Source organism: Macrosteles quadrilineatus, unplaced genomic scaffold (assembly GCF_028750875.1).
Source record: "Macrosteles quadrilineatus isolate MER2022 unplaced genomic scaffold, UCM_ALF_1.0 Scaffold_3__2_contigs__length_128488019, whole genome shotgun sequence".
Taxonomy (NCBI): domain Eukaryota; kingdom Metazoa; phylum Arthropoda; class Insecta; order Hemiptera; family Cicadellidae; genus Macrosteles; species Macrosteles quadrilineatus.
Window position 1 is genome coordinate 43,451,912 of NW_026542596.1, and position 12,738 is coordinate 43,464,649.

The following is a 12,738-nucleotide window of genomic DNA, read 5'->3' on the forward strand; positions in this document are numbered from 1 at the left end:
ATCGGTAAAAGAATCACAGAGAAATTGGTGAACATACATAGAAAAAAAAAACATCGCCACAAACAAATTGAGAACCTCCTCCTTTTGTTGGTAGTGGGGAAGTCGGTTAAAAAGGCAAAAAAATGTACATCGAAATGCGCACATCTATCTACAATTGTTTGCGTATGTTTCAATCTGCGCACAACAGCTGTGTACACACGTTTGCATAAACAATAATGTGAGCGTGTAAATCACGCTAAGGTGCAGGATTAGGGAGTTTACATTGTAACAACATTGAGTAAAACTACTACATATCGATGCGTGTAAACTCGCCCCGTGTGAACGGGCCTTTAACACTAGCGACCATATAGTTAGTTTCGCCGAAACAAACAACAGATAAGTTGTTCAACTAAATCACATACAGGACCAGAATAGGGAGCCCCCCCCTTAGAAAACCCCGCCAAAACACCAAAGGGTAGACAACTAGTTTTCATTTTCAATCTGGTTGTATGAAAGTAAATTTTAATAGCAGCTTTTAACAATACATAAAGAATGGCGACCAGTTGGTTTAAGAGGTAATATGAGAGCGTTTGTTTTTTAGGTTATGTTATGTTAGTTTGTTGCAAAACCCACCTGGGTAAATATGAAATCAATATTTTTCTAGAGTTTACGATTTCTTACACTTTTGATATTAAACTACTACTAAATTTGAAGTATTGGAGTTCATTGAAAGTGTGGTACAGATATAAAGTCAATGGGGGTACCTAACGAATCGCCTTAAAAGTGAATTTAAGTTGTGCAATCAATGTATGAGAAAAATGTGTAAAAAAACTTAAAGAAATAAGATGTTTAGGAAGCGTACTTTTCTCAATAGAATTAGTATTTTAAAACACATTGCTGTATTGCGTATTTACCACGTTTACGACAGGCAGAGCCACCTGTCGGTGGGAGCTTGAACTAAGAGCAATGTTAGGAATACGAAACATGCTTGTCCAGCCAAAATAAGTAAAAAAAAATCGAAAAGTCACTTTTTTCTTACCAATAATACTAATACTAAATTCCATGTTGATGGCCCCTGGATTACTATGAATGACTATAATATTGTGGTATAATTACTTACTGTGTTTGTACCCTGACGATGCCGTACTAACGGCGAAACATGAAGGTTTTTAGCCTAACATCACATCATTTGGATTACTTGACGAGGTAATTATACCACAATACTAATACATAATGAAATAAAGTATTTTAGAAAAAATTAATAAAGTCAATATCGGTAGTACAATAATGCTGTAATTAAACGTTACAGAAAAATTCCAAAAATAACTTTCCACTTGAGATTCCCATGTTACAGTATTGTTATGGAGAAAAAGACAACTTTTATAGTTTGCTTGTTTATGTCGATCAAATTTGGCAAGTTTATCTATTTCACCCCATACTATTTATTTACATTTGGTCAAAAACACTTTTTACCTTCCCCGTACAAGCAAACTTAAGTACTGTATTCGATAAATCTAGTTTTATTTAATGAGAAAAGAATACGTATTATTTATGGAAAAATCCATCAGACAAATCGAAGTTCGCTTAGTTTGCAGGTTGTCTGCGGAGGGGTAGTTAAATAGGATAGGGTTAATTTTTAAAGTTCGTTTGGGTTTATAGAATAAATAATTTAAACTGTCAAAAGCTAATCGTTCATCACATAATACTTCTACTGTTTTCTGATATAAAGGATGCTATTAGTTTATTGTTTAAACTGTTGGTTATATTCCATACGCAGACATAATTACAAATTATTATACAAATTGGTTTCCTGCAAAGACACTATTGATCGGTGGTCATATGTAAAAAAAATCTTGACATGTATCATAAAAAAAACTGTAGATTTATAGTTTATATTTTATGCAAAAATATCGTACTAAAATATTTTATGTGTTCCTTTATAATACTCAAAGTCCATACAGTATTATATTGTGGTCTTTTGCTTTGTATATTTTTTTTACAAAGCATTGTTGTCAATAAAGTTCATTTACAACTTAGTCAGCTGTTTCTTTTAATTTTACTAACCGCACTGTATAACCATACGAACCATTGATTTTTGTACGCAGTCAATGACCTACCCTATGGCCTAAACTTGGCCTGCTTTTGCTTGATACCCATGCTATTTTGCTTTAACATCCCTCTTAATAGTATTTTACTTCCTGAAGGTTGTATTTCAAGTCAAATTTATTTACAAAATTAAACACTATTACTATTCAATGGAAAAGTATTAAGATACTACTAGTTATCCTGATGTAAAAAGTGGTGCCGAAAAAAATGGAAAACCCCAGGATGAAAATAAAATCAATAAACTACAACTGTAGCAACTATATTTCAAGCAAGTGCTGCCACCTATCGGCGCTGGAAAGAACTACCACGACTACAGAAATATACAGAATCTACTGGTAGCAATACGGATAGGGTTTCTCCCTTGTTCGATGATAAGGGGTAAATAGTATTAACTACTGTATACTCAAAATATACATAGCATGTAATGTAATTTGAAGTCAAGAAAATAGATGACGTTCAGGTCATCCCACTTAAAGGTACTAGTTTATTTGTATGAAACTTTAATTAAAATAAATGCAGTATCATAGCAAACTGCTGATTGATTTATCACTTGACACAATATTGTTAGTTGTTAGTTACCCCCTGGTTTGTGACGTCTCGTTTGCAAAATTCCAGGGGGATAAAAATCCGCTACCCCAACAGATTGCACCACATTTTTGGGTTCAAGTTTTACATTACACGGGAAGTCTATTATGTGTATATACAGGTAAAACAATAATTAAATAACAATAGTATGGTACCTAATTAATAATAATTAATTTGTTTAAGAAAATGCAAAACATGTATTATACATTGTTAATATTTGTTGTTTGAAGCTCACATGCTAAACCGATATTACACATGTAACCCATCCACTATCCTCTTATCACTTATGATTCAAATTTGAACGATATCACTATTAAAATATACAAAATGTGGTTTTTACTTTTGTGAGTTATTGTTGAGCGTAGCACGCCGTTACCGCGAGTGATCAATAAAATCATATATTAAAGGAGTAGATGGTCAAATTAATGATCTGTTTCCTGTATCAGACATATGTATATTACATTATATAAATTCCCAATGCCGTATTTGTTATCAAACGTGAATCTAACTCAGGACAGAAATTTTTGAAGTGTTTGTAGAATATAAAATAGATCAATGTTCTCTTACAATATACAGATTTGCTATAGTTATTTGTGCAACTAGTGAGAAAAGTGAGCAATTGACTCACTCGAGAGAAATCCTTACTCACGAGCCGTAGGCGAGTGAGGAATGGTTTCTCGAGTGAGGCAATTGTACTTTGAACTCGAGTTGCACATTATACTTTTCCTACAGTTACCATAAAACATAAAACAAATAAATTTATGAAGAAACATAACCTATTTTTACATAGAAGTGAACTTTTAATATAACATTTAATGTGAAGTGACAAATACAACAGTACAACAGCTGACCAGCTGATTTACAGCCAGTGCTGCCAACGTATTTCGCGCGCATACGACGTTGCCTGCATGTTACGCGCTCACTATTTCGTGCCTTCACGTTGCAAATCTGGAGCGAGACAAAGTAATTAGAGTGAGACAATGTTAACATTGTCTCACTGATGAGGGAATTGGTCACTTTGCTTTTTCTAATCAGTGAGAGAACATGTACATTGTTAGGTAACTGTAGGAAAAGATATGTATAGGATGTCAAAAGCCAAAAAGCGTTGAATAAGGCGAAGGTGGGCGACAATTGAGTGAATGAGGTGTCAGTTTAGTTCCTTACTAATATCATTGATAAAACATGCTCTCTTCTATTGGTTAATCTATGCCAATACCAGAAGATTTCATAGACAGGTTGTTATATCTTGTTTTATATCTATATAATTCTGGACCAGTTAATTAATTTTTAATCCTATTTTTAATATATTACAGCTGTTAATATGTTTACATTCTAAGATTGATGACGAATTAAAACAAGACTTATTTTTAGTTTCTTACAATTACTTACTTACTTACTGCTGTGGCCACTGGTACCCTAGATGGTACTTGGCCTCCCCAACACACTGCCTCCATAGGTCTTACAATTATGTTTTATAATTATTAATTCAATAAGTACGTAACACAGGTCCATTTATCAAAGACCAAAGAACGAGGACAGCTGGGTCCAGTTTCGAACCAGCCTAAAACTGCTGGTTTATCTACTCAACTTTGTCTACATATCCATAGGTATTTATTTAAAAAATTAACACTTAAAATTTGAGAATTTCTCTTAAGACAACATCACAAAAATCAGTTGAGACAATTTACCTCTTACAAATTTGGAACTTTTATCTAATCAAACTATTTTTTCCTTCAGATTGTTGAGCTTAACCACATAACAGGAGGTCGTTTACAATGTGCCAGGACGAGGTTGGCCACATTTAGGATGTGGTTTTAGGATTGTCAACACAGTATCCTGTCAATGTTGCCTCTTACATCCTTCGTCTATATGTTTAGGTCATAATAAACTGTTACAGTGATTACAGAAATAGAAAATTTGGATCACCATGGAAAATAAACATGTGAATCTGAGATGGTTTCAACGTAATTTTTAACGGTGAACATTAGCTAGGCCTATGTGAAGAAATTGATTAATCATACATGAAACGTCTTGGTGCACACACACAAGTATTTTTAATAACTTTCTAACATAGTGTAACTGATCTACCGAATTAGGTAATTATGTAGGAAATCCTACAATTTGGAGTTTAATAATTCTTTACACATTTAAGTCAACACTTACCCTTCAGACGTTTTTTCATCAGTTTAAATCACCAACACATAAAACACCTATGCAAAAGTCTTTTTTTAAGCAGTTTGAGGAACTATACATAATTTTTCGTCATTTTGCAACTTGTTACTCTAAGCTAAAAAACTAAAATACTTTTCATGTAAAGATAACCTCTCAAAACGACTTCCAGTTTGTTTTTAATTCTACTAATGTAAATGAGCAGCTGTTTAATAATTTTTGTTCATCAGTGATTCAATCAAATTTGAAAACGAGAGGTATGTCCTAACCTATTTTGGAATTAAGCCTGTGTCACATTACGCTACTTTACTAGCAGCTAGCGAAATAGCAGCTACTAAGTAGCCAATGTGACATAGGCAGTAGCAGCTACTAAGAGTAGCGCGCTAGTGAAATTTTACTAGCATGGAAAGTTGAACATGTCCAACTTTCCGTGCTACTAAACTGCGCTAGTGAGTCACGTGACCAACTAGCAGCTATCAAGTAGCGACTGTCGCCCAGTGTGACAGCTTCAATAGCAGACTAGCGGCTACTTGCAACACGTGCTGTCTGCCTGATTTGTTTATACTAGTTCATTTTGAATAATTTCTGAAGTAATCATGAGTGATCCGAAGTGGGGTGGGGGAGATGTGATTAATTTTTGGAACCTGTATAGAAAATATCCGTGTCTTTGGGACATAACCTCTCTTGAGCTAAACTAGTAGTAGCAGCTAGTGAATAGACGCTACCAAAATAAGTGTGACAGGAAAAGTAGCTGCTATTTCAGTAGCTGCTACTAGGTAGCTGCTAGTAAGTAGCCAAGTGTGACACAGGCTTTACAGCAGTCTGAATTTTTATTTAAATTAATAAGAAATTGAGTAAGTTAAACAATGACTTTATTCACCAATAACGTATAAACCCAATTCGTATTGACTCATATTCAATTAACTCTTCTGCGTGTGTATAAAATATCAACATATACAGTACTGTAGTTGATGAACTCCTAATTTGTAGTCACTACCTACCTCAACTTTTCTCAAAGCTTAAAGGGTGCAATAGCAGGAGCGCAAAATGGCGAAATGTAATTCATTAAATGCCGTTTATTTCGGTGACTTCATTTTTTTTTATTTAAAATAAATAACCCACTTGTGCATAAGAAGCCACGATTACAGTATTATTTTACATCATAAACTTTTAAAATTCAATAAAGCTCCTGATAAAAACAACGGGAATTTCCTAAAATATTAACGTTATACTATAAACCTAACTTCGATATGTCTTAACCATATTGAGGGCCAGAGTGGTTTGTAGATAGAGCCAAGCTCGGCCACCATGTGCAGTGGAATTCTTATAAATGTGTATTATCTCGGTTCATTGACCGACCCATCACTCGTCATCTTCATTGTCTCTGTCTTCAGCAGGTAGAGTTAGATAATGATATCTTAATCTCTCACTCCCAAACTGTCACACAATCAGTCATCTACCTTCGAATGGAGGAATCTCGGTTGAAAACTCCTTCCTTCTTCAGTAGTTAATGCTGAAGTGCGCTAACAAAAATTGACTTGATTGGCAATTGATTGATACAATTATTGACTTTTCGATAGTGAAGTAGACGTTCCATTTATATGGACCAGCTGTAGCAAATTTTCTATTTCATATTGTTAAATGAGTCACAGAATGTGCTACTGTCTGGAAATACATTTCCCTTAATTTTGTCTCCGAGATGGAGGATTTGTCATATAGATACTAAAGTTGCCTGAAAGCACAAAACCACGTCAAATAACACTAACAATAATATACGCATAATAAAACTTATAATAACACTTATACTGTTTACTCACAATACGGTAAATACATATAAAAGATGGTAAGTAGTGATTTATTTCGATTGGACACTCCAATCATCATCAGACCCGATAGACGAATTACCGTCTTGTGAGTCAACAGTATAAGTGTAAATATATTATCATAAGTATGATTTGACGTGTTTTTTGTGCTATCAGATAACTTAATAACACGTACGATGCTGATCAAGAAGTTATACAGTATACTATAGATTACATAATGTCCACCCTATTTAACTGGGTAGGTTAGCATTGGACACCAGTAATTTACCTTGGCTCTTTGTGTGGATGGCTCAAAATTCAACCACGACCGAAAACTGGTGACGAATTTTGTGGTGACTATGGCACATAAATCGGTAATTATGTCAGCTCGTCGTGTCGATGCCTCTATTATATTTATATTAACGAAGTGGTGACCACTTTAAATTGTGGGGAAGGAATTGTAGTTCTACCAATAATAAACAAAGTTAGTATTATAATTTACTGTAGCGAGTCAGCTGATCGTGAACAGCTGATCGAGCCGGTGAAAGGTAAAGTCGAGTTCTGCCTCCGTTTTATCGGTCAAGGTTCAAGTTAGGCGGCTAATCTAAATATCAAACTATTCATTAGCTTTAGCTCCCAGCATCACAAACATCTATGGAAAACGAGCATTTAAGACACAAGTAAGTAGGTTGATTGGTTAGCTAAAAGGTGAAGTTAACCTATTAGATTCAAGATTAGTTGTTATTAGATAGGTGTCAGCTGCTAGGAAACGATCGTTGTTGTTAATGGATTTAAGCATATTTAAAAATATAGAGTTATTCTATGATTTAAATGTCCAAACTTACAGCTCTGTATAGAGATGGTCCTTGGTCCTTTAACCGTAGTACTGTGGCCTCACCACGGGGAGAGAACGCAGAGAAGATATGGCGATTCCTCGCCGCCTATTCCAATGCAAACTGCTGGATGATTAAAGCGCTTGTTCTTGATTTTCACTGTCTATGTCACAAGGAAAATACTCTACAGATACATTTTTACCTGTTGGAACATTAAGGCACCGTAAAATATCTCTGGTTCTTTTGTAACATACACACTATTTGACTGCAACACTAATTGCTGGGTTTTTGAAATATATAAAACTTAACTAAACAGCAAACAATTGAAACATAATTTAAAGGTTTGAACACTATCTAACATTAAGAAAATCGTACCGTCACTTCTCTTGATGCAATATAGAAGTCTATGGCAGAATCAAAAGGTTAACTCAAGGGAAAGTAAACGATCAAACTAAAATAAATCCAACAGCTGATGTATCTCCAATATTTTAAATGTGATTAAATACAGTCGTTTAATTGAGGTTCCTGCCAAGGCCACGCTGAGTGTCGCCTGCCCTTTGGAGAGGGTTTATCGAAAACCTGATATTTTAAGGGAAAGTTTCATATAAAGACCTCTCATTCAAGTATGCGGTTGATAGATGTGCGGCATGGTTTTCTCAAAAGCCCAGATCCTTGTTAGCTTTATATAGATGTATGTTATTTTTTTCAACGCTATATATAATCTTCTCTTAAAGTGCACTTGTCTCCACTATTACAGATTCTTGGTATTTAATGGCTGACGTACAGTATCTTATCATTTCAACAAACCTTTTGAAGACGACGCTTGATTCAGCCTTATTCCAGCCTTGGCTATGAGCGGATTAGACAGTTTTTCCCATGCTAAGTTATAGCCAGTTTGAAATAAAAATGAACATTGTTTAATTTAAGCCACAGGCAGAGGTGCTGACGTATGTTACTGCTTTCTGTCATATTCTCCAACCTTTTAACCTGGTCAAACTGAGGGAAAACTCGATTGTGACCTATCCTACTTTACGTCCCATCAACTATCACAGTAACAAATACTAAAAAAGAAAATTTTATTAAAATTAAAAAAAATATATTCCATAACCGCTTTACAGCTGCTCTACCCTGCTCCCACCCCTCCTCTATTCCCTGATGATCTTCCTCGCCATTGCCCACACAACCTCCTAGAGCCAGTGGAGGATATAATTAGTCAATCCCCAACAGCTGAAGCGATTTCAGATTGTAACCACTGATTGTATCCATGGTTTTGAATCCGCCCCCAGTTTGTACAAAACTGTTCCATTATTAATAGTGCCAAACTGTATTTAAATTTATAGGTGAGAATTCAACAGTCCAATTCAATTTTGGTCTGTGTCATAATTACCTTTACCTCCAGTAACCTGACAAAGTGGGCTTTCCTTCAAACAATCATTAAAGGTTAACCTACATAATATTACTACACTACTTTTGAAAATAGCTTACAAGTAAATACTGTAATAAAAACACCATTTTACAATAATTAATATATTTTAAAAAATATGTTATTTTTATAATTGATTTCCCATGCTCAATGCTGGTAATTATTTGAATTTGTTTTAACTTTTAATTTTACTGAGCTCATAATTTTTTTGTAATAACTTTTAAAACATCTTCATTTTGCATCATAGTATTTTGTTCCACACATGGGAGCCTTTTATTGATTCTGAAACAGTCACGTGATGATTATTGGTTAGTTTATTTTGGGTGACTTATCCTATTTTCTCTCATAACAAGTAACTTACATTTATGGAAACAATGTGTGTTAACAGTTTTACATGTTTTTGTAAAACCATCTTGTTATAATAAATATGCCAATCTTTTACAGTTTTTAGCCTTCACAGAGACTTTTGAAAAAATGAAAATGAATGACTTTTCTATTTTTGTATAAATGCAATAGTATATCTTTCAAAGTTGACTAATCTGTACATTTCAGGAAGAAGCCAGGATAATAACACGCCAGAATAACAATTAGGTAATTAATAATTTATTACAAAACCAATATCAACGTCAACATCAACACAAATAAAAATATATCATCGGAGTTAAACTATACAGAGCCACAAACAGTTCTAGCATACTATTAGGAAGGTGGTAACAAGGGTGCCAACCTTCTCTGGGTGGTAACTTGGGCTACACACAGCCTCGACATAAAATATTAGTTGGCACCACTGAAATCTGTCAGGTACGGATATTCGAGAGAGGGACGGAAAACAACTTAGACACAGCGACCGCTGAAATTGCACTGGTGAGGAACGAATGCTGTTTAGTAGAATTTGAGAAAACACGAATAAGATGAACACAAATATATACAGTTCTAAAAAGGTCGTTTCAAAAACAAGGTTATTAATGTCCCAAGCGGTCACCTCGGTATACTGGACCGCTTGGGGATAGTTATTGCTTATAGCACCTAGGATCCCGGAGAAACTCATAGGGGAATCATTCACAGAATGAGAACAACACGCGGGGAGGTTCACCGTCGGGTGACGGAATGGTGCGACTAAGTACTAGAACTATATTGTCGATGAACCTGAGGAGTCCGGGGAGTTTCAACATCCAGTGTCCAGGAGGAGACGGGCCAGCCTCCAGACACGGGTCCAGGCGACCAGCTGATGGCTGGGGACAGTAGACTCGCGGATCATCAACTGCCACTTGCCCAGAGGCAGGGAGGAGGTCGGCGCTGGCTTGTTCTGCGGGGAGGCCTGGGGTGACGTCATCTCAGGATCTGGAACAACAGAGTGTGTGAGAAACTGGAGGAGGTCACAATCGATCAAATGTACCCAAACAAACCAGAACATCCTAACCAACCACTACACCAGCGATAAGACCTTGCTGAACAGACTCCAACAAACCTAATCCTCATTAACAACTGCGAAACCTGATCAATTCAAAATGTTTAGGTACTAAAACTAGGGTAATTGATTTCAACATACTCTAGTTTAAATTATAAAACCTTACCTACGTTAAGGAGTTCTCCTAAATATTGTCAGGACAAAAAAGATAAACACTTTAACACAAAATTAGTTAAATTGTTTGAAAACATATGTTTTACCATAATTGTTTTACATAATATTGATCAGCTTTGATCAAAGTAGTTAAGACATAGATTATAAAATATATCCTGTGAAATTGTAATATTATAATAAATTATAATTTTTACCAAAAACTTTTTTAACAATAAGTGGCGTTAATTATACCTTTATGGTCATCTTTTAAAATTATCCTTTTTGGTCAAGTCTTGTGCAACAAGCCGATACGAACCAGTTTGCGAACTGCGCAGTTCGGAACAAATAAAGATGACTATAGAACCATTACGATAAGTATTTGATATTGGGTAGGAAAATACCACAATGTGTAGTGAATACAATGTGCATGACGCTTAATTAAGAACCATAGTCTCTATAGTCTGTAAGATGAATACTGCTCCTTACTCTTCTTCTACCTGGAACTGGGCTGAGCCTTAAACCATTGGCCAATTAAATTAAATAGAACTAAACCTGTTAACTGGTTAAGGTTTTAATGCCCAGGAGAGTCCCTATTGGAGGGGTTGGAGACAGGTTCCATCATACAGCCTATAGAAGCTGCGAAGTTGTTTGTCAGATTGCATCACGGCCAATGAAGCCCTGATGATGTATATGGGCAATATCCATGATTGACCGTTAGTGTTAACGCCAGGAAGTAGGCGTTCGGCCTAATTCAGCAACAGACTATTTGGCGCCTCGAACTGGCGTAGATTGGACTGAAATTACTTTTTAATCTGGTTCAATTGAACTACGATAGTTTTATATTCGTAAATGAAAATGCAACGGTCAAATGAATGATTACAGTTGGAGCCAACTAGTTGACAACGCGGATTTTAAGATGGTTTATTTGTTCAGTTAAACATGTTTAAAATTAAAGAAAACGTACACTGTGATTGAACTCAAGTATACAAACAATAGCTATCGGATATACTGAATATGTCTGCCACGTGTATCGCAATGATAAGACAATTAGACATTTGTCAAAACAGGTTATTTTGTATGCATAGAATATCACCTGATATATATACTGGGTATATTATGGGATATTTGAGACAATAAGCTGTAAAGACTACGCATTGCATATACATACAATATAATATAAATGAACGTGTTCTATATCTACCTATTGAATATACACTCGGTATTTATGTGATGTATTGGGTATTTGGGTATGACGCATGTCTTTGATAGACAATTGAAACATTAGATGTCAGATTAGGCATGAGATTTATATGTACCGGATATATTATTAAGTATGTGATTGATTGTGTATGACGAAATTAAAAGGTTTTTGACAAGTCAAAAATAAGTTGTCAGGCTAGGCTGCATAGACATCGAATATCAAATGAACTTGTCCTATATCTATCGGATGTATTGGGTATGTATGGGATGTATCGGGTATGACGTCATTTCATCCGATTAGCGGCCATTACTGTTCCCAGCACGTAGGGCCGACACGAGCTTCCAATCCATTTTCCAAACAAATGGTTTCAGACCTCTTCCCTGACAAGTAATATCTTAGCATGTCCCAGTAACCATTACTTTACATAGTAATATTTTATGATCGGTAATGTATGTTCGAATATGTCGCGTGTTTACAGTGTTTTTGTATTGCTTCAAGGAAAGTAGTTAACGATTTGTGAAAAATTCTTAGCACGATAATGTTATTTCAGCAATCTATATATTAATTTGAAACTGTTTTTCTTTGTCATAGCTATTTTGAGAGAACGGCTGGGCGTAGAAACTCGGTAGGGGTGTCTAAAGAAAGGTCTTGGTCTGTAGATGAGCCATCAAAGGAGAAACGTGGTAAATTCCCTCGGGGCTCTGCCCCAGTGGCCTTTAAAGTCCCATCCCATGCTATTCTTATGGAGGAAAACGGGGTTTTTGTCACAGCTAATTTGAGAGAACGGCTGGGTGTAGAAACTTGGTAGGGGTGTCTAAAGAAAGGTATTGGTCTGTAGGTGAGCCCTCAAAAGAGAAACGAGGTAAATTTCCTTGGGGCTCTGCCCCAGAGGCCTTTAAAGTTCCCTCTTCAGATTTGTTTACATTACGACCATATGCATACATTTACACTACTTTTGAATGAAACAGCTGTTAATATTTAAATTGTGATTTACTAGATTTGTCAAAATGAAGTAGCCTATTTGCAATGGGTTTTTTCTGATTTTAAAATCGATTTTCTTCTGAATCGTGCCATGTTTT

The 12,738-nt window shown here is 35.4% G+C and overlaps 1 long non-coding RNA gene across 1 annotated transcript in view; it reads right to left on the reverse strand.

Annotated features, from left to right (window-relative positions):
• Window positions 1–9,478: 9,478 nt before the first annotated feature.
• Window positions 9,479–12,738, reverse strand: part of LOC128990018 (uncharacterized) — a 31,735-nt gene continuing 28,475 nt past the window's right edge. Inside the window, exon 2 of the long non-coding RNA XR_008490479.1 lies at window positions 9,479–10,238. This is a non-coding gene — a long non-coding RNA (uncharacterized LOC128990018). The remainder of the gene's footprint in view (window positions 10,239–12,738) is intronic.